Genomic DNA, 26,853 nt, shown 5'->3' with positions numbered 1-26,853 from the left:
GTGAGGGCCTTTAATTTCTAAGTGACTATTTCTGTGATACTTGAAGTATTCTTTTATAAACAGAAAAAATGCCAAATAGTTAAAAATGTCTTTTTGTGGTATTTTCTATATTTTCGCCTATTTTTTTTAATTTAGGGCCCTTTTGATACTTAGATATTTTCAAAGTCTCATTTCCTGTCTAGATTTTTTATGGTAATTTATTTATCTCTGTATTTTCCTCATCATTTATAGCCCATGCCCTCTCCCGCCTCCTCCCAGCCCACTCCTCCCGGCAGTCACCACACCGTGGTCCATGTCTGTGAGATTTTCCCCTTTTTATCCTTTTTGCTCAATCCCTCCCCTCCCCTCGCGCCCCCGCCCGCAGCTGTCAGCCTGCTCTCTCTCTGTGAGTCTGTCTCTGTTTTGTTTGTTAGTTATTTTGTTCCTTAGATTCCACATATGAGTGAGATCCTGTGGTGCTTGTCTTTCTCGGCCTGGCTTATTTCACTCAGCATGGTGCTCACCAGGCCCCTCCGTGCTGTCCCAAAGGGTACGAGTCCCTTCTTTTTCACAGCTGCGTAGTATTCCATGGTGTGACTGTGGAATACTTTTTCATCCACTCGTCTCCCGATGGCCGCTTGCGCTGCTTCCAGGTCTTCGCTATTGTAAATCACTCTGCCGTGAACAGAGGGGCGCGTATATTCTTTCTGATTAGTGTTTCAGGTTTGTTTGGATCAAGTCCCAGAAGTGGAATCGCTGGGTCATAAGGCAGCTCCATTCTCAGTTTTCTGAGGACCCTGCACACTGCTTTCCACAGGGACTGCACCCGCCTGCACTCCCACCAGCCGTGCACCAGGGTCGCCTTTCCCCACACCCTCGCCAGCATGTCCTTTGTTGACTTGCTGATGGTGGCCACTCGACAGGTGTGAGGTGCTGCCTCACGATGGCTTTAATTTGCATCTCTGTTGATTAGTGACCTTGAGCGTCATTTCGTGTGTCTCTTGGCCATCTGCATGTCCTCTTTGGAGAAGTGTCTATTCGGGTCCTTAGCTCATTTTTTTAATTGGATTGTTTTTTGTTTATTTGTTTGTTTATTGGTATTGTGCTTTCTGAGTTCTTTATAAATTTTGGATATTAACCCCTAATTAGACGTATCGGCCAATGTGTTCTTCTTGTATGAATACTACACTATTAAATACTGCCTTTAAAGCATTGAATGTTGTTCAGAACTAATTCTGCCTTATTTTTATGTGTGAAAGTTGTCTTAGCTAAGTTTATCTATATGTTCTTTCGGGCAGGTTTTAGACTAATAAGGTTAAAGTCCACACACACACACATGCACACACGCACACACACACACACGCACAGCTCAGTGAGCTTACCGTGGCCATGCAGTGAGCATGCACTTAGTTGTGCTTTGACACTTTTTACAATCCTGAAACTTCAACTGTATCTCAATTAGTCCATGTTATCTTTTTATGGAATAATTATCTTCCTCAGAGCATTTTTAATTGGACAGGAGCCTGAAACTCCTAAATGCAGCTAAAATTGGGCAGATGCACATGACTATAGATGAGAAAGTATTTCTCAAAAATACTTTATGTAAATGGAAGTTATAATTATTGTCTCTGCGCTTCTTAGTAGTGAGAATGACCTTTATGTGGAACAGGAGTAGACACTTGTGTATTCTCTCCCCTGTCCCATTTTTCCTGTATTTCTCGCTGTGTCCCTTGATGGCTGCCCTGTTCTCACCTCTCCAGGGATCGAGTCCCCATCTCACTTTCTTCCTGTCATCCATACGTGCCCTTTGACACTGAGGCGTGAAGCAATGTCCATGTCTCCCCTTCACCCCGCTGGGGCCCCCCACATCCCCTCGCAGACACTGGGATCAGATAATAGCCTGACCCCGCTCCAGAGTGGGAACCAGAGCACTTCTGAGTGCCAGCCGAGTGGTAGCATCATTTGGGGGGTTCCCTTCACAGATACCACTGTCCACTGTCCACTTTAGGCCCCCCTCCAGCCCCCCAGCCCCCCAGCCCCGGATCCTCAGCTCGTTTGTCTGGGATGCCGTCAGAACGGGCATGTTCAAAGCTCCCGAAGTGCCCGCCCCTCTTTCTGGAAACCTTGGCCATCCTGAGCTCTCTCTCTGGGGTGAAGACTGCAGAGGGCAGGGGCTGGGGCAGGGGGAAGGGGTAGGGGCAGGGGCAGGGCCAGGGGCAAGGCCAGGGCCAGGGGCAGGGGCTGGGGCAGGGCCAGGGCCAGGGGCAGGGGCAGGGGCAGGGCCAGGAGCAGGGCCAGGGCCAGGGGCAGGGGCAGGGCCAGGGCCAGGGCCAGGAGCAGGGGCAGGGCCAGGGCCAGGGCCAGGAGCAGGGGCAGGGCCAGGGCCAGGGGCAGGGCCAGGAGGAGGGCCAGGGCCAGGAGCAGGGGCAGGGCCAGGGGCAGGGGCAGGGCCAGGGCCAGGAGCAGGGCCAGGGCCAGGAGGAGGGCCAGGGCCAGGAGGAGGGCCAGGGCCAGGAGCAGGGGCAGGGCCAGGGGCAGGGGCAGGGGCAGGGGCAGGGCCAGGGCCAGGGCCAGGGCCAGGAGCAGGGGCAGGGCCAGGGCCAGGAGCAGGGCCAGGGCCAGGGGCAGGGCCAGGGCCAGGGGCAGGGCCAGGGGCAGGGCCAGGGCCAGGGGCAGGGCCAGGGCCAGGGCCAGGGCCAGGGCCAGGGCAGGGCTGATTTTCAAGAGTTGCAGACAGGATCAGCATGATCCATACCGGCCCACCCCGTGCTTGCATCTCACAGGTTACGTGAACCAAAACCTGCTGCAGCGCCTGTTGTTTCGAGCCTGATTTCCACCAGCGTGAGAACACCCTGAGCGACAGGGCTTCCCTTCACATCTCCGTCTCGGACAGTCAGGGGCTTCCAGAACGGTGCTGGCACCAGGGGCACTTCCATTTCCGTAACGGTCGATTGGCTTCCCACTAAAGGGTAAATCTTTATGGTAGAATTTCGGGCCTCGGTGAGCAGATGAGCTGGAGATGGTGCTTTCCAGGCATTCCTGAAGGGCATTTTATCTCATTGAACACTTAACAAAAGCGTATTGAAATAAGCCTCAAATTCATATCTCGGTACTTGCTTTTCACTTACTGCCTGTATGACTTCAGGTCAATTGCCTAATTTCTTTAGCTGTTCTTACGCGTCAAAAGGTACCCGTATCGCACGCTTATAGTTAGGATAAAATGAAAAATTTTAAAATCTCTCCTCACAATGGGTGGCGCATTAACAAAGACAGGACATTCTATTCTATTATTATTTATTATTATTATTACATAGTTGATAGTGTTATTATCTGTGCTTCGTTTCTCTCAGTTGTAGAGATCTAAAAATCCTAGAACCTAAATAGAAGGATTTGGGGAAAGAAAAGTTTAGGTTAGCACTGCTGTCTAAACCTCCTAGGATGTGGGCACAGTCATCGGTGCTTACCTAATTGACTATTTTTATTTTTTACTTGATAATCGGTAGATCTATGAGTAGAAGCCAGTTTTTTGTTTTTTTTTTTAATTAAATGTATTGGGGCAACGTTGGTCACTGACATCATGAAGTTTCGGGTGCAGAGTTCTATCATGTACCATCTGTATATTGATTGCTTTATGCGTTCACCACCCAAAGTCCAGTCTCTCTCTGTCACCATGTATTTGACCCTGTTTGCCCCCGACGACCCCCCACCCCCTTCCCTCCGGTAACTCCCATACTATTTGTCCAGTTGTTTTACATCCTACATATGAGTGAAATCATACGATTCTTTTTTTTCCGGTCTGACTTCCCTTAGCGCGATGCCCTCCAGATCTCCGCGCGGTGTCGCCGATGGCGGTGCTCCGTCATTTTTTGTGGCCGAGCAGTATTCGGTGCACGTGCGTGCCGCGGCTTCCCTGGACCCCCGGCCGCCGCAGGGCTCTTAGGCTGCTCCGGGCCTGGGAGGGAGCCAGCTCTGTAGACACGTGCAGAAGCGGTTCTGCACCTGAACGCTCCGTCCCCGCCTCGATCTTACGCCCGTGCCTTGTCCCCCTTGCTCGCTAAGTGGCGGCTATTGAAAGACAAGGGGTGAAGGCTTTATAGGCTCCAGGGCTAAGTTCGGCCTTCTGATGCTTGAGGGCACCATCTGCAGATGATTCTCCACTCACTGTGTTTGTCACCTCGTGAGTGTCCCCCTGGGGTGTGAAATGACTGGAGGGAGGCTGAGCCCACCTCACCTGCCATCGCGTTGGGACACTGCAGAGACTCGGTGCTCTGCCGGATGTCTGTCAAAGCAGGTTTACTGTTGGAGCAAAATCCAAACTGGAAATCACAGAGAAAAATCACCCCAAAATGAGTCAGGAAGGTACTTTTATCCTACTAGTTCACTTAATATGAAGGGGATTTTTAAAGAATGAGATTCTGGGTTAAATTACTATAGGTCTGTTTTCAGGAGTAAAGACCAACCGATAAAGGCCTACTTAGCAATACGTTTTGAAGCACCGGGTATTTTTAATCAGAATTCCCTTTGCCTGTTGGTTAAAGGTAGGCCACACTTTTTAGGTCAGCTAGTTTAAGATTTATGGATAATGGATACTGTGGCCATATTCTCAGAACAAATGTGGTCTGATAATAGATGAGACTATTCGAAGTTTTAGGTCGTCCCGGAGAAGTCTAAAGCTCACGTTGCTAACGTTAGGGCTTCGCAGGGCCGGGCGGCAGAGCGAATTCGGTGCGTGAGTTCAGCGATCGAGCGTAACATTCAGGTTTTACTTTCTTAAACATCACTCACAATTCTGAAGCTAGAATATTAAATCCTCAAATATTTTTGGAATGCTTGAGCCAAGCAGTACCAATTATTATGAAGCAGGCAACCGTGCCTGCTGTTTTATAATTTTATACATGAACAAGAGGAACCTTTATGTATCTCTGAACACGTGTCACGTGAAATTCCATTATTGTGTTCTCTTTAATATAAGTTAAGGCAAATCTCCAACTAGGTTGGTTTTTTAAATAAATCTCACCTACCCGAACACTTTGAACTTCCAAAATTCCAAGTCGTATTTTATAATTAGGTCATGTCGTGAAAATTAAAATCATCAAACGCACCTCTGAACGTGTTTAGTGATAATTATCCCGTAAAGAGGTATGCAGTAGGTCAGAAAACTTCCGTCTTCTGAATTCATCTTCACTTTAAAATACTAAAACCTTATGAATGGAGTGAAAATAATCATGTAAGTGCCCTGGATGTTTTTTAAAGAAGACGCATGGATTTGTTTCATTAGGAATCATTAGACTTACCCAGGTGAATGATCCCAGCCGTGAAGGTGGTGGTAGGATGGGAGCGTGGAATATAAAACACGGGAAGACAAACGTAGATCTTTGATTTATGTTTATTTTTACGTAAAAATAGAAATAAATTAAGCTTTCTTCATTCTGGATATATAGGTAGGTACTGGTGAGAGCTCCTTCTCCGTAAGTCCTATTGCCACATGGCGCCAGAATTTCCTACGCAGAAGAGAAGATGGGGTGACAACAGACCCTTTCTTAACTCTCTGAGCAAAAAAAGAGACTAAAGAAGCTGCTTACAGAGAAATCTTATAACGGATGTTACACTAAAAATACAAACACAATGAGGAAAATGGCAAAGTTGATATTCACACATGATCTGAAATGTATGGAAATGACTAATGTAGGGGGAAAGAATACTTCAATTATGCCACCTAGTTGCTATAATAAAACTTTTAATACTATATCAATCTCTTTTCAGATATATTAATTCACATAAAGAACCTCTGCGGTTGATGCTAGTTTCCCCATTTTATGAAATCAAAATCTCGAAACATTACCATTTATCCAAGGGGATACTTAACAAACAGAACAGCTATAACCCGGCCCCTGGTCTCCCGATTTCAAGTTGTCTCCTTGCTTCCAGTTTTAGTTCCAGACAATCTGCTCACATAAAACTGAATTCGGTTCGTGGCAACCAAGAGGCCAAAAGGAAGTCCTTGTATTATCTGATGTTCTGCATTTTTACTTTTTAAAACGAATTGACATGTCCGTTGATTCCAAGAAAAAAAAAGAAAAAGAAAACCGTAATTGACACGTCAATATTATATTGATAGTAAGCTCAGCAGTCATTCCGGAGATTAACCTTCTTTGAGGATGATTATCTCGGCCAGGAGAGGGAGCCTGATGGGGTTGGACTGCTCGATTTATCACCCAGCGGCCTGCATAGGCTCTCGAGCAGGCCCGCCCGTGACGCCACACTCATCCTCTGTTCCCCGCCTTCCTAGGGCCCTGGACGTGTCTCTGCAGCTCGATGGCTCACTGATGAGCTGTGTTGGCCACCACTGGACACCTGGTTTCCAAAGGATTTCCCCCCCCCTTTGTTTCTCTAATGCTCCGGTTCTCTGCAGCACTTTGCACAGCCACTCAAGGCCTGCAGACGTTTCTCAGAAATTTATAGCGTGACGTGTATTTAACTGATTTTCCTGTAACGGATACTGTAGGTCAAAGCTCCCAAAAGGAGACAGTAATAAGGAAAAATGTAAAATGATCTTCTCTTTCATCAACGTTGCTTTAAATAAAGAAGCTGTTTACTCTGCAGATATCGACTTGATCGACGGGTATTAATATGGGAAACAATGATCCCAAGTGAGTTGAAAACAGATATAATCGCCTGGCTGGGGGTGGCTCAGTGGCTGATTGTCGGCCCAGGAGCCAAGAGGTCGAGGTTCGATTCCGGGTCAGGGCACATCCCGGGTTGCGGGCTCGATCCCCAGCAGGGGGCGTGCAGGAGGCAGCTGATCCATGATGTTTCTCTCTTATCGATGTTTCTCTCTCTCTCCCTCTCCCTTTCTCTCTCTCTAAAAATCAATAAAATAATTTTTAAAAATTATTTAAAATCAGATATAAATCCTTAACTAATTCAGGTTGGCTGTCCTGAGCACACCCACATTGTCACTGCTTACGCGCCACGACTTGGGAAAGTACTCCACCTGTTCTTATGATACAGAAGATTCGAATCAGACCCGCAGAGTTTGACTAACACCGATCTTCTGTGTTCATGGCACTTGTGCCATTTGTACATCAAAGAGAAAACGTTTAATGTTTTTATTAAGAATTCAACAAGGGTTAGATAGAATGTGATTCCTTGGGAAGGCAAGGGCTTTCTCTCTCGGAAACTCGGAAATGAGCCCATGAATAATCGGTCTCCCAAATTTCCTGAGTTTTTTTTTTTTTTTTTAAGGATCTGGGATTCATTGACTTTGTCGCTTGGGGAAATGATCTGCTTTATTTGGGCCTCAGTTGCTCTATCCTTGCGATAGGAACGGTGACCTCTTCCTGGCTTTCATCATTTCGAGATTTCATGGACTTTGAATAAAACCTGCCCTTCTTAAGAAGTGAGTTCTTGTTTCTGAGTCTGCAAAGCTAGGGAGCGACAAATGCAGCAAAGGTAAATGCCACTCAGCCGCTAAAATCTTTTCCACAGAAACTTCTGCTGGGACAGCCCAACCTACCCTCTTTTTTTTTTTTCCTGCAGGCAATTTCCAAATTATTACAAACTTCGCTTTTTCTCGACATTTGGCCTTTCTTTATACTCAGCCAGAGTATCTTTTCAAATAAAAATGTGACTGTGTCACTCCCTGCTCAGAGCCCTTGAATGGCTTCTTACTGTTCCTGGGATGAGAGCCCAGTGCCTCGTGTAAGTGCAGAAGCCTGGGTCGCCTGCCCCCTCCCTCTGCGGAGCGGAGCCGTGATTCCACCTCCCCACCCAGGTTAGTGACAGTCTTTCAGCCTTTACCCGACACATGTTCCCCCTGCCCCAAGGCCTCAGCAGGCCACAGCCCGATGGCCAGATTCAAGCAGGCCCCGTGTTTGTACAGCCCTCAGCTAAAAACGTTTTAAAAACGAATTTTTTAAATTAAGGGAACATAATATTTTAGGTCACAATTTATGTTTTAATATCCATAAAGTTTTATTGGCATGCAGCCACGCCCACTTGTTTATACTGCTTTCAGAAAGTCAAGTGGCACCCAGTCAGTGGGGCTCAGTTGGCTGAGAGGCGTCCCACACACCCAAAGGCTGCCAGTTCGATTCCTGCTCAGGCCTCATGCCCGGGTATCCCTGGTGGGGCGAACAGGACTCAGCCTATTGATGTTTCCATTTCTTTTCCCCTCTCCCATCTTTTCTCTGTAAAAAATAAAAATGAATGGGAAAAAAAAAAAAATACTTAAAAGAAAGTGGAGCGGCTTCCATAGAGACCATATGCGGGCAGCGAAGCCCCAAGTCTTTGCCACTTTGACCCTTCTAGAGAAAGGTAGCTGCCCCCTGCCCATCAAGAGCTGAGGGCAGACACAGTATCAGACCTTGTCTCCTGGCTGCCCGTCGGCCTATAGGTCCGTGCAAAATATGTGAAGGCAGGAAAAATATGAAAAAAACACTGAGATTACTTTCTCATTATAAAAAGGAACAAATATCTATACATTTTAAAAAGTCGATACAGTTGCATTTGATTAAACCAATGAACAAAATTTATATATAAACGACGGGCACAATTACTGCCCTTTCTAAAATTTGATAGAACCGTGAACAGAAGAATTCACAGGAATTCAGATGTTAGATGTAGGAGACTGTACTCAGTGAAAACTTGACCAGTTTCTCTCCCTCTCTTTTTTTTTGGAAATTCTCCGATCTTTGAATTCTCTTACCTTCCATCCCTCTTAATGAAAATGGGAGAGAAAATTATTGTATGTAGTTGATCGCCTGACCTAGGTGTTCATGATGATTTACTGGTTGGTTCGAGTACAGAACTGGCCCAAACCCTGAAAATACTCGTGATGCAAACCAGCCCCTGGCACATGAGGTGTGCTGCTGGGGGAAAACAGTGTATTCTAATTATCTTTGGACATTTAGTAACCAAGGCCCTGGCTTTTCCCCTCAGGAGAAAGTAACTTTGAATCCACCCTCACCCTCCTCTAGAATCTTCTGGAATATGGAAGCCTGTAGGTTCGACACTGTCACTTTGTGTGTTTTTTTGTTTTTTTTTAAATATATCTTTATTGATTTCAGAGAGAGGAAAGGAGAGGGAGAGAGAGAGACAGAAACATCAATGATGAGAGAGTCATTGATCGAGCCCACAACCCGGGCATGTGCCCTGACCGGGAATCGAACCCCGATCGCCTGGATCCCAGGTCGACGCTCAACCGCTGAGCCCCGCCCGGCCGGGCCGTCACTTTGTTTTTAATCGTTCCTTTATGTTGAATATGGCTCGGTGTTCGCGGGTTTGTACTTCCTCCGATTTCCCTGATTTGGAAAGAGGTTACTGCTAATAGACTCCTAGAGACTGAAGAAAAAAAATTGCCTGTCATTTCAAAAGAATTGAAAAAGCCAAAAAAAACACCATAATACGCTTTCGAAGTGTACAAGTTGTTTTGCTTTGTTACCTTCAGAGCCCCTTGCCTCTCACTGTTCAATACCTGTGGCCTAGCCCTGGCCGGTGGTGCTCAATGGATGTTTTGCTCTCCTGTTGATGTTTTTTTCTCTCTCTCCCCCCCCTTCCTTCCTCCCTCTCTAAAAATCCATAAAAAATAAATAAAAACTATGTTCTTTAATTTCTACATAGAGCAACTAGAACGTTGTGCTGGGAAGGGCCCTTGGCGAAGTTGCTAGAAAGAGGTTCACACCCCATCGGGTGAGAGAGGGGAGCGGGCCCCCTGAGGACGCCCCCCTCGCACCCAAGCCTTCTGGGCTGGGCCTCCCTTCAGGCTGGTGATTAGAGCCGTCTGACAATTCAACAAAACCGCTAAGTGGAGAAGCTCTTTTTAAATATGGGTTAATGGCTTTGCGGATCTAGCGCCTTAAGCAAAATTAAATTAAACATTTAGTCATTCATCTTAAGCATCCGTAACAATTCAAAGCTTCACAGAAACGCAGAACCAAGGAATTTAAATAACTTTTACTGAGAGGCGTGGGCCAGGCCGTGCTAAGAATGAGTCCAGAGGGCGTTGGGACTGTGCCCTCTGGGAAGTGAGGCTTGGAGGAGGGGACGTCAGGGACAGATGGCGGCCCCTTTGCAGGGGTAGATCCCCTGTCAGGCCTCTGCCTGCGGATCCATCTCCCAACAGCCTCTTGCTCAGGAAAACCCCGTGTTACAGAAACCACCCTGAAAGGGTGTGTCTGACACACCTGCCAGCATCCTGCAAACAAAGTCTCCTCACCCCGCGTCCCTCTGTAATGGAGATCATCACTGTCACTCTCATGCCTTTGATTTAAGCTGTGACTGATAAAACTAATTTTATCTTTGACAAATACCCAGGGACAAAGCCTGAACCTTAAGAGATTTAAACTCACAAAAGGTTGACGTATTTATCATTTAGTAGTGTCCATATTTCTCCATGTTTTCAGTTAATTCCAGAATATTATCAATTGTATTGAGATGTGATACATTCCTTTTGTTTTTAGATACAGTTTTGGAACTGTTTTTATTTTCATTTTAATTTTTTAATTAAGTTTTTTTTTTTTTTTTAAATGTCTATCAGTTTCGGAGAGAGGAAGGGAGAGGGAGAGAGAGAGAGAAACATCAATGATGAGTCATTGATCGGCTGCCTCCTGCAAGTCCCCCACTGGGGATCGAACCCGCAACCTGGGCATGTGCCCTGACCTGACCGGGAATCGAACCTCCACCTCCTGGATCTTAGGTCAATGCTCAGCCTTAAAACAGTCGTTTAACTTTTGTTTGCTGAAAGGAAAGCTTTCCTAACTGAAATAAACTTATTGAGGAATCATTTGCTACCTTGAGCAACCAATCATATTATAAGGTTACAGAGATTATAATTTTCTCTTTCGCTATTTTACCCCCCAATACTAAATTATCATCAAGATGAAAATAAACGGCTTAATTACATTTTTAGTGAAGTGCTTTCAAATGTAAGTAACAGACACAGAATGTCATAAGTTTTAGATCTAAAAATTAACCAAATAGTCATAGTCTCTTCATTTTAGCCCACAAATATTTACGTTCTCTGCTCTGGGCCAGTGGCTAAGTGACGATATCAAGTGGAACTTGACCTAGTGGCATAAAATCAAGGACCATTAGTTGTGCCGCCTGCCTTGGGGAAAGCTGAGGAAAATGAATTCATGGGTTAGAGGCTGGAAAAAAAAGTTTTTCTACAAAAGTGTGTGTGGTGGTGGGATTTTCCTCTCCTGGTTTTCGAGGCCGGTTACTCTTTGTGACAATGTTCATTCATCAAGACACATTTTTGTAAACAAGGACCGTGTCTCGAACTCAGGTTGAGAATGGTTCTTGCAGAGCAGTCAATTTTACAGGATGTAATAACCTAAAAATGGAATAATCTAAATAGGTATCATGGCCTATTCATCCATTAAAATATTTTTTTCTGCAAATCCAAGAAAAATGACTTTCTAGAGAGTTTTCCACCCTTCAAAACTAAAGTCCATACAGCTTGCTCTATTTTTTTTTTTTTTTTAGTTACATGTCGGATGCGTCTGTGGTCCTCACTGAAGTGTTCCCTTTCCGAAACCTTAATATTATTGTTCTGAAAATGGAAATTTCTCATGAAAACGTGAAAAATTATCTTCTGCGAGCGATCTCCTTGTGCCCCATGTAGCTCTTGTTTGCGGGAGACTGTTGCATGGAGCCAAGCGGATTTTTCTTTCTTGAGGACGTGTAGCGTCTCGGGCTGTTCTCTCTTTAGGAGTCAGGATTCCGGAGGTGACAGGGTTGGTCCCCGGGAAGGACGCCGAGGGAAGCTGACACCTGATAAATCTGAGCATCTCGGGGCTGTCCCACAGCCCTGGCAATTAATCCAGGGCCCATTCACAACACAAACCGTGCACATTCATTGGGCCTCTCATTGTAGAGCAGATACTAAAGCTGCAAACAGTGGCCTATTCGTCACCCTGCCCCCTAAATCTAAAGCACCAAGATCTGGGTAAGATCAGAAAGCGCGCAGTTGAAGTCATAAAAATTATATATCTTAAAGTTGGATTTTTCAAAACATAAAAATTCTAAGTAGCTGTAGAAAATAGATCAGCCAGGTGTTGACTTCCTTAAGGTAAAGAGAATGCAGACATGAGCACCTTGGTTATTTTCTCTGTCTCTTCCTAGAATGTTATTCCAATAGTAAGAGAAACAATAGGAATACTGTTTCTCCTATATGACTTTTTAAAATATAGTAAAATCCAAGAAGCACAAGCGTTTCAATTCCCAGGCCGTTGATCCAGTTTTTTTCCTGAAAGAACATACCCCGCTTACGTCACGTGCTCACGGGAGCATCCCTCAGGCTTGGATGTAAATGATACAGAGAAAAACATTCTAAATTAAGGATCATTGGGCTATCCGTAGGATCTCTTAGTACATCGATATTCAGATTCTGTATGTCTTTATAAAGCAAAGGATACCTCCTAATTTCTAAGGGAATGAAATTGAGGACATAAAGTTTTATTGAGCTAATTATCCTCAACGTTACGTATATATTTTAATTCCATTTTATAGCCATTTTGGGAGACTAGAAACAGGAAAAGTGAGAAAAATAGGTGAGCAGAGGAGATGAAATCATGATGACCCTGGAAGGGGGCAGACGACCGGCGAGTAAGCGGCACAGGCGGACCCGGGACACGGGCGGGCGGAGGAGGCGGGCGCGGGCCGGCGATGCGGGAAAAGCTGTGCGCGGCTCGGTAGGTGCCACCGGGGCTCCGCCGGGTAATCGGCGTCAGAGGCGGGCCTCCTGTGTGCCTCCCTTTGAAATGTTTGCTACCCGGTATTGAGAGCTCTTAGGCTTTTCTAATGTTTAAAGTGTGTGCGGTTCTACCCTCCTAAGCACAACTAGAACAAACACTTTCTGCGCTGCAGGCCTGATGCGAGCTGTTCTGGCGTCTGGCTTTCCAGGCGGATGCGACAGACACATCCCCCCAAAATGTTAATGTTTGCACGTGCACAAACACACACACACAGTGAGACATTTATTACGTAAACAAGGACAGTGGCCATCGGCAGGCCGAGGGGAGGGTGCCCCTTCCCTGCAGTAAGGAAGGGAGTTGCCCGTTTGGTGCTGGAAGGGGAATGTAGAGGGAGGGAGGCCCAGAGGCCCCCGACGCGGGACACGGAGCCTGGGCCTCGGGGGACAGCCACGATGTCCCCCTGCAGGATGCCGGCTGCGGACACTTGTGTCTCTGCTCAGACCTTCAGAAGGTCACGGACGCTGTCAGGAGGGAATCCCTATTTTCTTTACCGCGGGTGAGACACTCAAGCACAAAAAGAGCTCAAGAAACTGAAAACACTGCATTTTCTGCTTCGATGCAGAAATTGGGGGGAAAATTCAGGGAGGGCTTGACGTCTGTCACCTGTGAAATCGGGGGTGAGTTGTGGGGTCTCCAGGCCCTCGGACTTAAATTTCCAAGGGGTTCAATGCCACAGTATTATGCAGTGTCCTGTCCAGAACTACGGTGTTGGAGTTATTTGGAGTTTAGCTTTGTTGATTTTCCCCCCGTCTCATTCATTTCTTTCTCACAAAGCCTGCCTGAAAGAGTGATGCGCAGCGGCTGTGTCAGAAGAGTGTTTTTATGGGGTAGAAACACCGAAGGCAGTAGGTTGGACACTTCTGCTCCTGGCCAGTTATGTTGAAACAGTGCAGGTGGAGGAGGTGACCGTGATCGCGATGTGACGGTGTAAAGAAGAATCGAGTGTCTGTGGCTTCGAAGGCGGGTCAGCGCAGGGCCCTGCTGGCCAGCCGGGCCTGGGTCGCATCTCAGCTCTTCCTCCGAGCTCGGGCAGGTCTTTCCCTTGGAGCTCCTGTAGGATACGGATGATACTATTTTCTACTTCAAAATTTTAGTGGGAGCATTAAAAGAAATAGCGTGCACAATATTTTAAGCACACTCTTCGGTGCACAAGCACCTGGAAGCTATTATTGTCAATGTTACTATTTTGTAATAAAATAAAAAAAGATTCAAGACTAATGGGAATTCAGAATGTAGTATATTCCCCAAATACGCAGGAAATAAAATTTAAGTTAAGCCTTAAAGAATGGGTGGATTTTATAAAGCTAGGGGGAAATAAGAATCTTACTTCGGATCTGAGGAAAAGTGTGTACGAATGTAGGAATTAACATGGCACAGATTGGGGTGTTGGGGGGGTTGTTACCCAGTGAGAAGTCAAGGTTGATAGACATTTGTAATGGCAGGAACTGAGGTCAGGTATGAAGAGTGGGCCTAGGATATGGCAGACCTTGAATTTCAGGGGGATTTTCACCCAATATGACAGGTCAGAAAGTGCCATGGAAGTAATATAAGCTGGATTTAGGGAGTTTAATCAGCTGTGTAATGCAAGAGGAGCTGAAGTTCAGAGAGACTCTTTTCAGAAAGAGGACTGGAAGGCTCTGCAGTTATCAAGGAACTTGGAATAATTTTGGCTGAAAGTAATTTTTTATATAAAGCTCCATGCCTGTACGTAAAGAGGAATCTATAAGGATCCAAAGGTACAGAGTAAGAGATAAACATGCTCTGGCTAAAACAGTAATGAAAGAAAAACATTATGGTTTAGCCATAAATTTAAACCAAATGCCCTTAATTTATTACTGAGAGTCTAAGGATTAATGAATAGATATTGTAGGCATCATATGTGGCGACATGAAGGCAGTTTCTTGTGAGCTTAATAACCAAGGGGAAATTGGTGCCACTTGATAAATAATATGACCTAAGGATCCGGGGGTGGGGAACGTCCGGCCCGCGGCCCACAAAATCATTTGGTCCGGCCCCACCAAGGCCTCAGCAAAGAGAAGCAGCTCCAGCCATCACGTTAGGTTTGAGTTAATGAAATGCTTGACCAAATATAGCAGGCTGATTTTTAAGGCGAGAATTTTGTATGGCCCATAAATTGTGGTATAAATATCCAAATGGCCCTTGGCAGAAAAAAGGTTCCCTACCCATGGTAGACAGAGCATTAAACTAAATAGATACAACTTTGAGAGTTCCACGACATTAAAATTTAAGAGCATATTACTTAAAAACAGGTTCTCTTGAGGGTCCCCTATTGTAAAAAGAACTGTTGTCTTTTTTAATATTAGAAAGAGTTTGGTTGGTTGATTTTTATGGATAAAAATAGTTAGAGTCTTTTAGGCTTGGCCGTATAGTTTCAAGGTATCAAAACAAACAAACAGAAGCCATCAATAAATTAACTTATTTAAAAGTTACACCCACCTGCTTTGAGACAGAGTTTAGAAACTTAGAAGTTGCGTATACAATATCATACAATATTAATAAATAAATCAAAACAGACACTAATGAAAGTCAACAGAAGAAACACAAGCCATGAGGACTCTACAAGGAGTTGGTTATTATTGGGCACTGGTGTTAGTTCTGAGACTCTTGACAGTCAAGACAAAAAAGGAAATATATTGTATTATGGATTTTATAATGTTTATAAAAATAATTATAAAACCTGATCTACAGACTTTTGTGCTTATAGCCAGATCCATAGATGTTTACCTTTCACCTGAATTTTCCAGACATGCTATTTAAGTTTAGAGACAACACATCTGCGGTAACATTTCATTAAAATAATAGAAGGGCCCAGTATCCCAGGTCAACAAAATCAAAGTAAATGCTACGTATACTTAGTGTAATTTAGAGGTAGAAGCAGTAAATTTTAATGACGTTTCTGAAATCTGTTGTACTCTGTGCAGCTTGATTTGAGAGACAGTGAAACTGGCTCAGGATTAACTTGGGTATGGAAGAAAAACTGACCTCTCTCGTATTCCTTTTTTAATACAATTTTATTTATCTCCTTCCCACTTAGAAGATCTACTGGGTGTCACTCTACCACGGAGCGGATGCCTACAGATGTGCGAAACTCTGTGGGTAATCTCAAAACCAATACACGTATGTTCACAAAAGTGCTGGGACCTTTCTGGAAGGAACGAAGTAGACGCAGGAGGGCAGGGCCTGTGCGCCGGGTGCGGTGTTGTGATGGAGGCCGATGCGGGCTCTGCTCAGCTGAAGACAGGCAGCGATTATGGGGGGGGGGCGGTGAGTCTAGTCCCCCCACTCTCATTCCCAGCAGCTCTTCTTCTCTCCGAGAAACGAATGGAGGCCCATTTTCCACTAGGCTAGGGGAGCATTGTCCTGGGGGGTTTTGAAGAGGTCGTGGTGGGAACTGGATAATTTCTGGAGAACAGAAAAGGAACCATGAATCACGAAATGGCTGGACATGTGTAGTCTGCACAGCAAAAAAAAAAAACTGCAGGCATAATACAGAATTTTTGCTCCATGACCAAAAAAATGACCTAATTCTTTTTCAGTCTCAGATGTTTAATTTGCTTCCATCTATAGATGAATTCAGAGCATTATAACATGCCTGTTTCTGCACCCATCCGGTTGGGAGGACAGTGCTTAATGACATAACTTTTATTTTTAAAAATATGTTTTTACTGATTTTAGAGACAGAAGAAGGGAGAGGGAGAGAGAAACATCGACGGCTGCCTCCTGCATGCCCCCTCCTGGCCTCGAGCCTGCAGTCTGGGCATGTGGCCTGACTGGCAATGGAACCAGGGACCTCTCGGCGCACAGGACACCCCCAGCCAACTGAGCCACCCCGGCCAGGGCCTCACATAGCTTTTCAGAGAAGTTAGTCAAAGTGGTTTAAGCATTATTGTTATTCATGGTTATTGCTGTTGTGACTGCTTTGCTGTTATGGCCTTGTACTCTATTTCCGTGACTAGGAATTCATCCCTAGGGACACACTTCATATTCAGACAGGTGAAAAGACGTCCCCTCCCCAGTGTCGACCTGACCGTGACCATGAGTTTATGATGGAACGGGAGGGGCCCATTGTTTTCCGCAGCGTTTAGCAGGCGCCGTTGACCTGTGGGCCGGCCTTGCCCTCAGGAGTTTTGAGTTCTAAGGGTTGAAACAGGTAAGTGCACCATTAGGATAGAAAAGGATGCCACTCGGGGTTCGGAGGTGGGGCGGCTGTGTTCACCACTGTGTGTGTGCTGCGTGTGTGGGTTGTGTGAGTGGGTGTGCGGGTTGAGTGGGTGGATGTCATGGGAGGCCTGGGTGGCGATGCACAAGGGGGCTATGGACTCAGCAAAGGAAAAGACAAATGGGTATTATCTTTAAATTCCTTTTCTTCAAAGATACAATAATTGAGGGGAATAAGGCGTCACAAGCCATTTGCCAGTCTCATGTACCCTCCTTCAATTATTAAAAACAACATTTGAATGTAAATACAAAACCCCAGACTGTCTTTCACACCCAGCCAGTAACATTGGGCTTAATGTTAAATACTGAATACAGGCTAGAGACCTAAGTAGTGAGAAGAAATGCCTTTGCCACCACGGGCATGACCGTGGCCGTGTTTCGGTTAAGATAATTTTAAGATATTTCCCCGCCGATCACTGAAATCCTGGGAACGTTTCCTATTTTGACTTTGGCGACAGCCATCCTAGGGGATTTCACTGTGTCTCCAGGATGTGTGATTTGTCTCGATGCTCTCAGGGCCGCCACGTGTGCTCGTGTGGACTGTGCCCTGGAGAAGGCCCCTGGCTGGGGGGACGTGTGTGTGAGCTGAAGTGGAGCAGAGGTTTGCTCCCCAAGATCACAGGGGGTGCATTTCTGATTTGCAGTGAGGTGTCCTAGAGGCCAGTGGTCCCGACTGCAGCAGCTGAAACTCAGAGCATTCCCTGGGCATCTGATCCTCACTTGATTCTCAATCAGACTTTAGTGATAAAGGGAACTGTAACTTGACAATCAGAACCAAATTCGAAGAAATACCTCGCCTGTCATTTGACATGTAATTTCGAACACGGTCCTAGTACGAATATGTCACTGGGTAATGACTGTGCAAAGTGGTGTTCTGTGTGATTACCTCATAGCATATTTGGTGATATTACACAGTGTTGAAAATTAAACTTGGTATTTTTAGCGCTAAAATGAGTAAAAACTAATCAGGATGCCAGCAGGTACAACATCTTTGAATGAAAATACCACATTCAAACAGCTGTTCGGGTTCTTTGTACATGGCCTGCGTGGTTAGTATGATAAATATAAATGGAATTCTCATGCTGACATTTAATTAAAATGAAATTACCTACCATTGTTACCCACTACACAGAAGCTATTATTTATGTTGATATTATTCTAATACCATATTAGACTGAGATTGAATTTGTATCAGTGGATTTTATGAATTGAATTATTTCTGATTACTCAGTTTTTTTAAAAGCAAAGGAGTGGATGATATTACATTGTGCATGGATATAGCATTTTCCTCTTGGAAGAGAGAAAGGTAGAAACTGAGTAGTTCTGGGTAACGGTAACGGCATACTGTTTTCCTGCCTGTCTCTGTGGCTTCATTAGACATTTTGGTTCTTTTAATGTGTTCTGTGTTGATTTATATTTTAGTATGTGAGGTAACATTGAGATATTTCTTTTAACAACAAAAAAGTCCTCTGTCAAGTCTCCCATTGTGTTTTTACTGTTGTGATTACTTTAACTTACTACAATCAAGGTGGTACTTTATAGTCTGTAGAGCAGTGATATTCATGGTTTATCCTTCCTTCCATCCATCCATCCATCCATCCATCCATCCATCCATCCATCCAACCAAACATCCATCCATCCATCCATCCATCCATCCATCCATCCATCCATCCATCCATCCTTCCATCCTTCCATCCTTCCATCCTTCCATCCTTCCATCCAATCATCCATCCATCCACCCACCCACCCATCCATCCAACCAAACATCCATCCACCCATCCATCCACCCACCAATCATCCACCCATCCACCCATCCACCCACCCACCCACCCACCCATCCACCCACCCATCCATCCATCCATCCATCCATCCATCCATCCATCCATCCATCCACCCAACCAAACATCCATCCATCCATCCATCCATCCATCCATCCATCCATCCATCCATCCATCCATCCAACCAAACATCCACCCATCCACCCACCCACCCACCCACCCACCCACCCATCCATCCACCCACCCACCCACCCACCCACCCATCCATCTATCTATCTATCATGTGCTGTGGATTTCCAGGGGTAACTTAAACTTAAGCTGATTGGAGTTTCCTACTGCATTTTTTTTTTTTTTTAAATGGTAGTACAAAACCCTTAATAAGCACTTCAAAACATCCAGATATTTGGCATTTTAACAGTTCTTTCTATTGATTATTACAAACACAGCATAAGATGCTGACATCATTCTGGTAGAGTTGTTGACTTAAGTTTTAGTTCTAAGGAAACAGCACTCTGGACAGTCAAACAGGAAGAAATGTCTGTGGTTTATACTGTCTTAGACTTTCTAAGTTAAGGAAATCAGTTCACTCTGATTCTGAAGGTTGTTTTTTGTTTGTTCGTTTAGGATTTATAGGGTTATATTTATAACAAAGCAATACTTTGGCACAAGGTTTGAACTCTACTAATGTGATTATGAATTTTAAGAATAGACATTTCCCCCCTTAAAAGCCATGTATATCTTTTTTAATTGGACGTATGGAGGCGAAACAAATTTCTCTGATTCAAATCCATACTCAAGCTTGAATTAGTACAGTGTAGTTTAACTTAAAAAGGAATGACCAGTTTCTTTCTACACAGCAAGTAACTGAAACAGCCAATGTTATGTTAATTTTTGACTGAGAGGTAATCCACTGATTCCAAAATAAAATATGCGAGTAATACAAGGTGCTCCTTCACTAGATGGCATCGCCCAACTGGAGGGAAAATAGGACAGGGAGCCAATACATATTATATAAACAGCTGCCCTACCTCGTCAGTTGATTAAAAGCTGGTCGGTATTACCTGCTTTGAGTTCTTGTAAGAATTTTCAGCGAGAGAAGAGAGTGTCATTCCCCCACCACCCACCCTACCCTACCCTGAGTTTGTCTGCAAGAGACTCTGAGCAGCAAATAAGCTGCCAGCATGTTACAACCCCCTTACATTTTGCCGTCTTAAAATGTGAGATAAACCAAAAGGACCACAGAATTCTTGTAGTTTCCATGACCTGGAGTAACTTCCTAAATTTTTTGACATTAAATTACTGCAAAGAAATTGCATGATACGGTGATTTTAAATGTTAGACATTTGTGCTGACAAGTGAGGGTTAGTTGATGAGTAGACTTGGATTTTTAGTATCCCAGAAAAAAACAGTCACACGATTTTGCAATATAGCATCATTTTACGGTTGGCCTCTAATGTGCTGGGAATTTTTGACTTGTGTTTATTTACACTTTGTTTATGCATTTGTGTTTTAATTAGTATGCTACAGTCCAAGAATGTGGCTTTATGCCATCAATTATGAGTAGCCTTAGGTTAATTGCCGTATTTAATTTCCCATTACAGCTACAGCTTCTTGTGACTTATAACTGCCTTTGAATGCAATAATTCCAGTAACAAAAGAAAATAGATTGGCACAGACCAGACAGAAATTCGTTTGTTCTTTTTATAAACAGCAAACGAAATACTAATTGGGAAGAACATATGCACCCCTATGTTCTTTGCAGCACTATTTACAGTAGCCAAGACCTGAAATCAGCGCCAGTGCCCATCAGGAGATGAGTGGATGGAAAAGCTGTGGGCCATTCACACCATGGAATACTACGCAGCTGTAAAGAAGGAAATCTTAGCCTTTGGACAGCAGGGAGGGACCTGGAGAGTATTATGCTAAGGGAAATAAGCCAGGCAGAGAAGGACAAGTAACATGTGATTTCACTTATATATGGAATCTAATGAACAAAATAGACTAACAAACAAGATAGAAACAGACTCATAGATACAGAGAACAGACTGACAGCTGTCAGAGGGGGGTTGGAGGTCTGAGTGAAAAAGGGAAAGGGATTAAACAAACTCACAGGCTCAGACAACAGTGTGGTGTTGACCAGAGGGAAAGGGGGTGGGGCGGGCAGGAGAGGGTAGAGGGGGGTACATGTGACAGGAGGAGACGGGACTTGGGGTGGTGCGCACACAATACAGTATACAGGTGATGTATCATAGAATTGTACTCCTGAAACCTATATAATTTTATTAACCAGTGTTACCCCAATAGATTCAATAAATAAAAATAAAATAAAATATCGAATCCTAAAAAAAGAGCAAATAAAAAGGTGCTTATAGTTAGAGACATTGCTGGTCATTGGAAATAATAAACAGCCTCTAAATTAAGACATAACTGCTTATGTTTCTTAGATCTTACAAACAAATCAAGTAAACTATAGTTAGAAGTTATGTGATCGTGTCTCGTGATTTAATTTTTGGCAATTGCTTAATTTTTTGAGTTTAAGTTAAAGAGGCCATTTGCCTTCCTTATTAATTTGTACCTGTCAGATGATCTGTAATTATTTGTAGATAATGATATGTGTACCTTATTACTTCGTAACATCGTTATTAATTTTTTTATCTGCAAGTTAAAGAGAGAAAGTCTGGTGCTTCACTTTTTTGTCAGTTACAGAAATAAAAGTAGAGAGGAAAGCGGTTGAGTGAGTGATCCCAGGTCAGGTTATGTGACTCGTTAGACCCTTTTATACGAAGGCCGAGCCCTGTGCTCTTCCACGGACGTGTCACTGTCGGGATCCTGATGAGCCAAGCAAAGAGGAAACCAGGGTGACATTGGTTCTTTAGATAAGAAACCAGAACCAAAGTGGACTGCTGAGAATCAGGCACACCAAAGAGTGGGAAAACATCGAGTATAAAAAAAAAAAAGTCCTACTATCAATCCACCCATGATGGGAGATGAGAGTCGCATGGCTGTGTTTGGCCATGGACATTGCTGGACTTCACTGTAAGGTACACGGAATAATCTCAGTGCAACGTGTAGCCTTAGGGGGGGGCAGGATGCTACAGGTTTCTGTCTCATAAATCACAGGAATTATAAATATATTCAGGAAACTGTCCTTCCCTCCGCTGGGAGGCTTCCCCGAGCTCCTCTGCTCTCCCCGAGAGCCTGAGCTGGGTTTCATCGAGGTGGCACTGCGCCCCTGCCCCCGTGCCCTAGGTGCCCGCCCAACGAAGGCCATCAGAGGAAGGGCACCGGACCGGGTGCCATGTGAGTCCTGTTCAAACAGGGACCCTCCCTCCCTCCCTCCCTCCCTTTGAACACACATTTACAAACCAGTGAAATCTCACTTTCTTAACCAGATGGAAAATTTTATTGTTTGCCCCTTTACGTTGTAGATAACGCCATACCTTCCTATCTCATGGGGTGGGGAAGATCGATAAACCTTTGTATTTCCTTAGCCCCTTTTCATGTATTCCTATAAAACGTGTTACTCGTATGTCATAATGCATGAGTTTCCGTTTAGTGTAAGAACATTTTATAGGTGCAGCACTGGCTGGGCTCATCCGGTCTTTCTGAGAATCCTTCTAAAATTTGCCAGTAATGTCAGAACTAAGGGAAAAAATAACCCCTCTCTGTTCCTTTTGTTGCCTGATGTCCCTGGGAGTGTTTTGGGGTTTTTTCCCCCCTGAATTCCCCTGCGCTCCCTTTGAAGAGCCCTTTCCGCAGCAGCAGCTCAGCCCAGTAACCATGCGCCCGTCGCGTGCCGTGGAAAGGACTGTTCTGTTTCCCGGGCCGTGCACCCCGTTTTCTAAAATCGGAGGCTTCTAACTTGCCCCAATTTCCACAACTGGCTGGAAAGGACAGTGTCCCTTTGCAAGCGGTTCTTTTGTGCAGCCGAGCAGGCCCGAGGGCCGATGCTGTCCCCTGTAGACGGAACCCCCAGACCCCGGGCTGGCGCTGCACACGCCGCCGGAGTCGCAGGGGGCACGGAGCGAACTTGCTCAGCCGGCGAAAGGCCCCGAGATGCTCTGTGCGTGAGGAAGATGAGTTTATTTTCATGGCAGCGCCGGTTGTGACATGATCATCACGGTTATGAAATGTGGAGCGAGAAGAATCCTGGCTTTACATCGTTCGTTCTCTTTTAACTACGTTTTTCAAATTAAAAGGGAGCTATTACATTGTTTAGAAGCCTAAAATGTCGAAAACATGGGCTCTCATCCCAAAGCAGATTTTTCATTATAAGAGACCCTATTTCCATATCGATAATAACGCCACGTTAGTGCACTGTCCACGTGTTATGCGGGTAAAATAACATGAAACGTATCAATCAGACATTTTTAAAAATTATAGTACAGGCTTCTGAAAATCGCTATTCATGGGTTATAACTTTTTTTCTATAACCTCAAAACAGAGATATTTCTCAATATTCAGAACAGTCTTCCAAATATATGGTGACGTAAGATGATTGACTTTGGGTGCTGGGCGCACAATGCAACATACAGAGGATGTGTCAGAAACGCGCACGTGAAACCTATATAATCTTATTAACCGACGTCACCCCAATAAATTTAATTAAAAGAACAGATCGATCTTACAGCTGACCTTAATACCTGCTCTCCTTAATTATAAATATATCTTTGGAATACACACATCTATGCAAACTGCAGGTATTTAGAAAAGAGCAAACTGGTTTAATATCAAGAGAGAGGGAGGAAAGCATCCAGAACAGTAAATTACAGAATTACCCAACCCGGGGTAATGGCTCTACAGGGGTGGGTAGGGTATAAAATATTTAAAACACATTTAGGAATACCTGAATATTTATATACTGATTCCTTATCTTAAAATATTTTATTATATTTTATATTGTTTATGGTAATATTATTTCTATTATGTTATATATGTCTTATTTAATAATTTACGTGATAGAAGAATATAATTGTAATGAGTTAGCCTTGAGTTCGTTAATGTAGCAAATACTCTTGGAACCCGTGCTCTTGGCAAATACGACCGACCTGAACCTGAGAGCAGCCCCAGGAGACGGGTACGGCTGTCGTCCCATTTTACAGATGAGACAACCGAGGCCCGAAAGGCAGAGCGGCCTGTCCGAGTCACAGACCTAGTGCGTGGTGGAGCCGGGACCTGAACCCAGGCCGCCTGGATCTAGAAGGCTTGCTCTTGAACGCCTGGCTCTGTTGCTCCCCACTGTAAAGCGGGGTGTCACCGAATCATCTTTACCTTTTATCAGATAAGTGTCCCTGTTCTGAGGCTTTTAATATCTTCTGAGATTTAAATGATGCCTCTTTTTTTCTTAGCGCGCTTGGCATTTTAAATATATCAAATTCATTTTCCCTTTCACAGCCGTAGAAACGCTTTTTAAAAAGATCTCTCGCAATTACACACTGATACAAGAACCTCAGCAGTCATGCCGTGGAATCCTATCGTCACTTAATATTATTACTATAAAAATTAAAATATAGTTGTAAAAGCCTTCATCTGCGTGTCCAGGCAAGACGCGCCCATAAAGCTGGAGAGGTTGTCAGGCTTTTGGATGGGGGTTAGCAAAGAATGTTAGAAAATAACCCTCGATATCTCAGCCTCCCAGGCTTTCGCAGCACTCGTTTAAAGCCTGCAGCTGGCGAATCTGGCCGGCGTGGTTTTGCTTTCCTAGATTTCCTGAAGCCAGGCCTGTCCTGCGTGTGCAGAGCTCGGGCGCCTGTCCTCCTGGCGGGAATTGATTGGCCTGCTCAGCGCCCGTTCACATCAAATACCCCGAGCGGGCGCGGGGGCTGGTTTCGTTACTTCATCATCTGGCAGCAGGAGCAGCTCGGCGTGGGGCAGAGCAGCCGGTGCCCGGCCCGTCCCTCGCTCGGCCACCGCCCTGCTGTCAGCTTCTGGCCCTAGCATCTCCCGGGGGTGACATCACTCTCCCTGCTCCCCGCAGGGAGGGAAAGGAAATCCAATTCTTTCATTTTACGCAGGAAAAGTCTCCACTTCCTCTAAATGTACTTCTTAGGGAAGCAAAATCGTATCATTTGCCCTCATAATTTTAGCACATAAATAATTATAATTTCATGAATTTTTTTTTTTTTTTAGGGAAATAGATGTCTAAAATAACATTTTCTCTGTGACCAGAGCGAAAAAAAGGTTTTGTATAAGCCGTGTAAAATACTGCTGGGGATTATATAATATAGAAAGTTTCTCTCATGTTTCTAAATGGCTATTGTTGTGATAATAAATCACCGTATATTCAGTTTTGAAATGTTTCTGGTTGTAGCCAGATAGTGTATCTCTGCACTCGTAGGGTGGTGGTTGTTTTTTGTATTTTGTTTTTTGGTTTTATTTGAGTGGCTGTGATTTTTCAGATAAAGATGTCAATGCAAAGAGATGGCGCCTGGAGTTAAACAGGTATTGATGGCTCATTTCCTTTCCATAGAGGAACATGTTCTATAAATTCAGTGTTACATTCAGGCGGATGTTACATAACAACAACAGCAGAGAGGCTCCAGATTAGACAGAGAGCTCTTTACAGTGTTTTTATGGTCATGTCAAGGTTGTGATGTAAATTGATCTTCGATTCCCCCCTCTAGGATCTGAGTTTGATCACAAATATTTTCTTTTTCTTGGGCACACGGAAGGTTTGGAGAATCGTTCATACGGCTTTCAAAGTGGCAGATTGATTTAATTGACCAAAATTTAGCGGGGAGTAGTCATCTGACTGCACAAGTATGAAATTAAATAGAAAGGGATTTTCTACTTCCACTCATACAAGTCATTCAAGTTTCTTTTGACTTGCTGAGTTCAAACAGTAGAGCTTTTAAGAAAAAAATCAATAAAGAAAATAAATGTGATTTTCTAAATGGCCAGATTACCAGGGAGCAGGAAAAAATATAATTATACTGAAACATTTTCTGGTCTTTAGAAGATCGGGTAATAATTAAGAAGTGTTTCCAAACAGACTAACGGGCCAATTTAAAAATAATTTTCAGAAATATTAAGTAGGGGCATGGTGAGATTTTTAGTTGATACTATTTTGCCTTAAGATGATGACATGCTCTTTAAAAAAAGAGAGGGGGAAATTAGGGTGTCTGACAGGCCTAGATAAAAGCAACACTAAGTCCTCAAGTACTCATTGGAGCATTATTTCCATTTGAGTCATTTGATTATCGCAGAATGAGATGAAATGGGAAAAGGTGGGAAACTCTTGCACTTTTCCGTGACCTAGAGGTAGGTGAATTCTGCCTGGTTCTCAGTTAGAAAAGCAGAATTTCTGTCCGGACCTGTGGCGTGGAGAGACCTCGCCTTGCAGACGCCAGTTTGCCTGACTGTGCTTTGCAGGCCTTGAGCCGAGAGCAAAGGCGGCCATGGAATCGCCTTTGTAAGTACGACCTAAGGGACTCCTTGCTGCGGGAACCAGGCAATAACTGGGGCTGCAGCAGCCTTCAGATCGGCGGGGACGGGGTGGGGAATGCAGACTGAACCCCTTTACGGCCTTGTCGGGCAGTCGAGTTGTGTGGCTCCAAGCAAAGGCCTACCCCTGGTGCCTGGGAGTGAGGGACAGGCCAAGAAGAGCGATGCCCTCCTGTGCGTGGCTGACACGCAGCGGTGCCCTCCAGTCTTTGCATGCTTCAGATGTTAGGAAGGAGCCCGGCTGGTGTGGCTCAGAGGTTCACCGTCCGCCCATGAACCAGAAGGTCTCGGTTTGATTCCAGGGCAAGGCCCAGGCCTGGGCTGTGGGCTCGATTCCCCAGCAGGGGGCGTGCAGGAGGCAGCCGATCAATGACTCTCATCATTGATGTTTCTATCGCTCATTCTCCCTCTCCCTTCCTCTCTCTGAAATCAATAAAGACATATTTTAAAAAAACATTTAAAAAAACGTTAAGAAGGAAACGTTAAGAAGGAAGTGTTCATCTGTGGTCATAAAGGCAAGGCTTAGAAATAGTTAAAACAATGAATAGCCTCCATGTGGAATTAGTGGGTTCCTTTCCCCCCACCAATTTTACACAAGACCTGAAGTTCTCTTATACTAGAGAGTCTTCCCTCTGTAACCTAAACTTTTCCAGTTT

General features: G+C 44.6%; 1 protein-coding gene across 1 annotated transcript in view; it reads left to right on the top strand.

Annotated features, from left to right (window-relative positions):
• Window positions 1-26,853, top strand: part of CNTNAP2 (contactin associated protein 2) — a 1,301,514-nt gene that overhangs the window by 112,569 nt on the left and 1,162,092 nt on the right. The window lies entirely within an intron of this gene.

Source organism: Miniopterus natalensis, chromosome 10 (assembly GCF_054644295.1).
Source record: "Miniopterus natalensis isolate mMinNat1 chromosome 10, mMinNat1.hap1, whole genome shotgun sequence".
NCBI classification, from domain to species: Eukaryota; Metazoa; Chordata; class Mammalia; order Chiroptera; family Miniopteridae; genus Miniopterus; species Miniopterus natalensis.
Note: the sequence above shows the minus strand (reverse complement) of the source record. Positions and strands in the feature narration are given on the sequence as shown.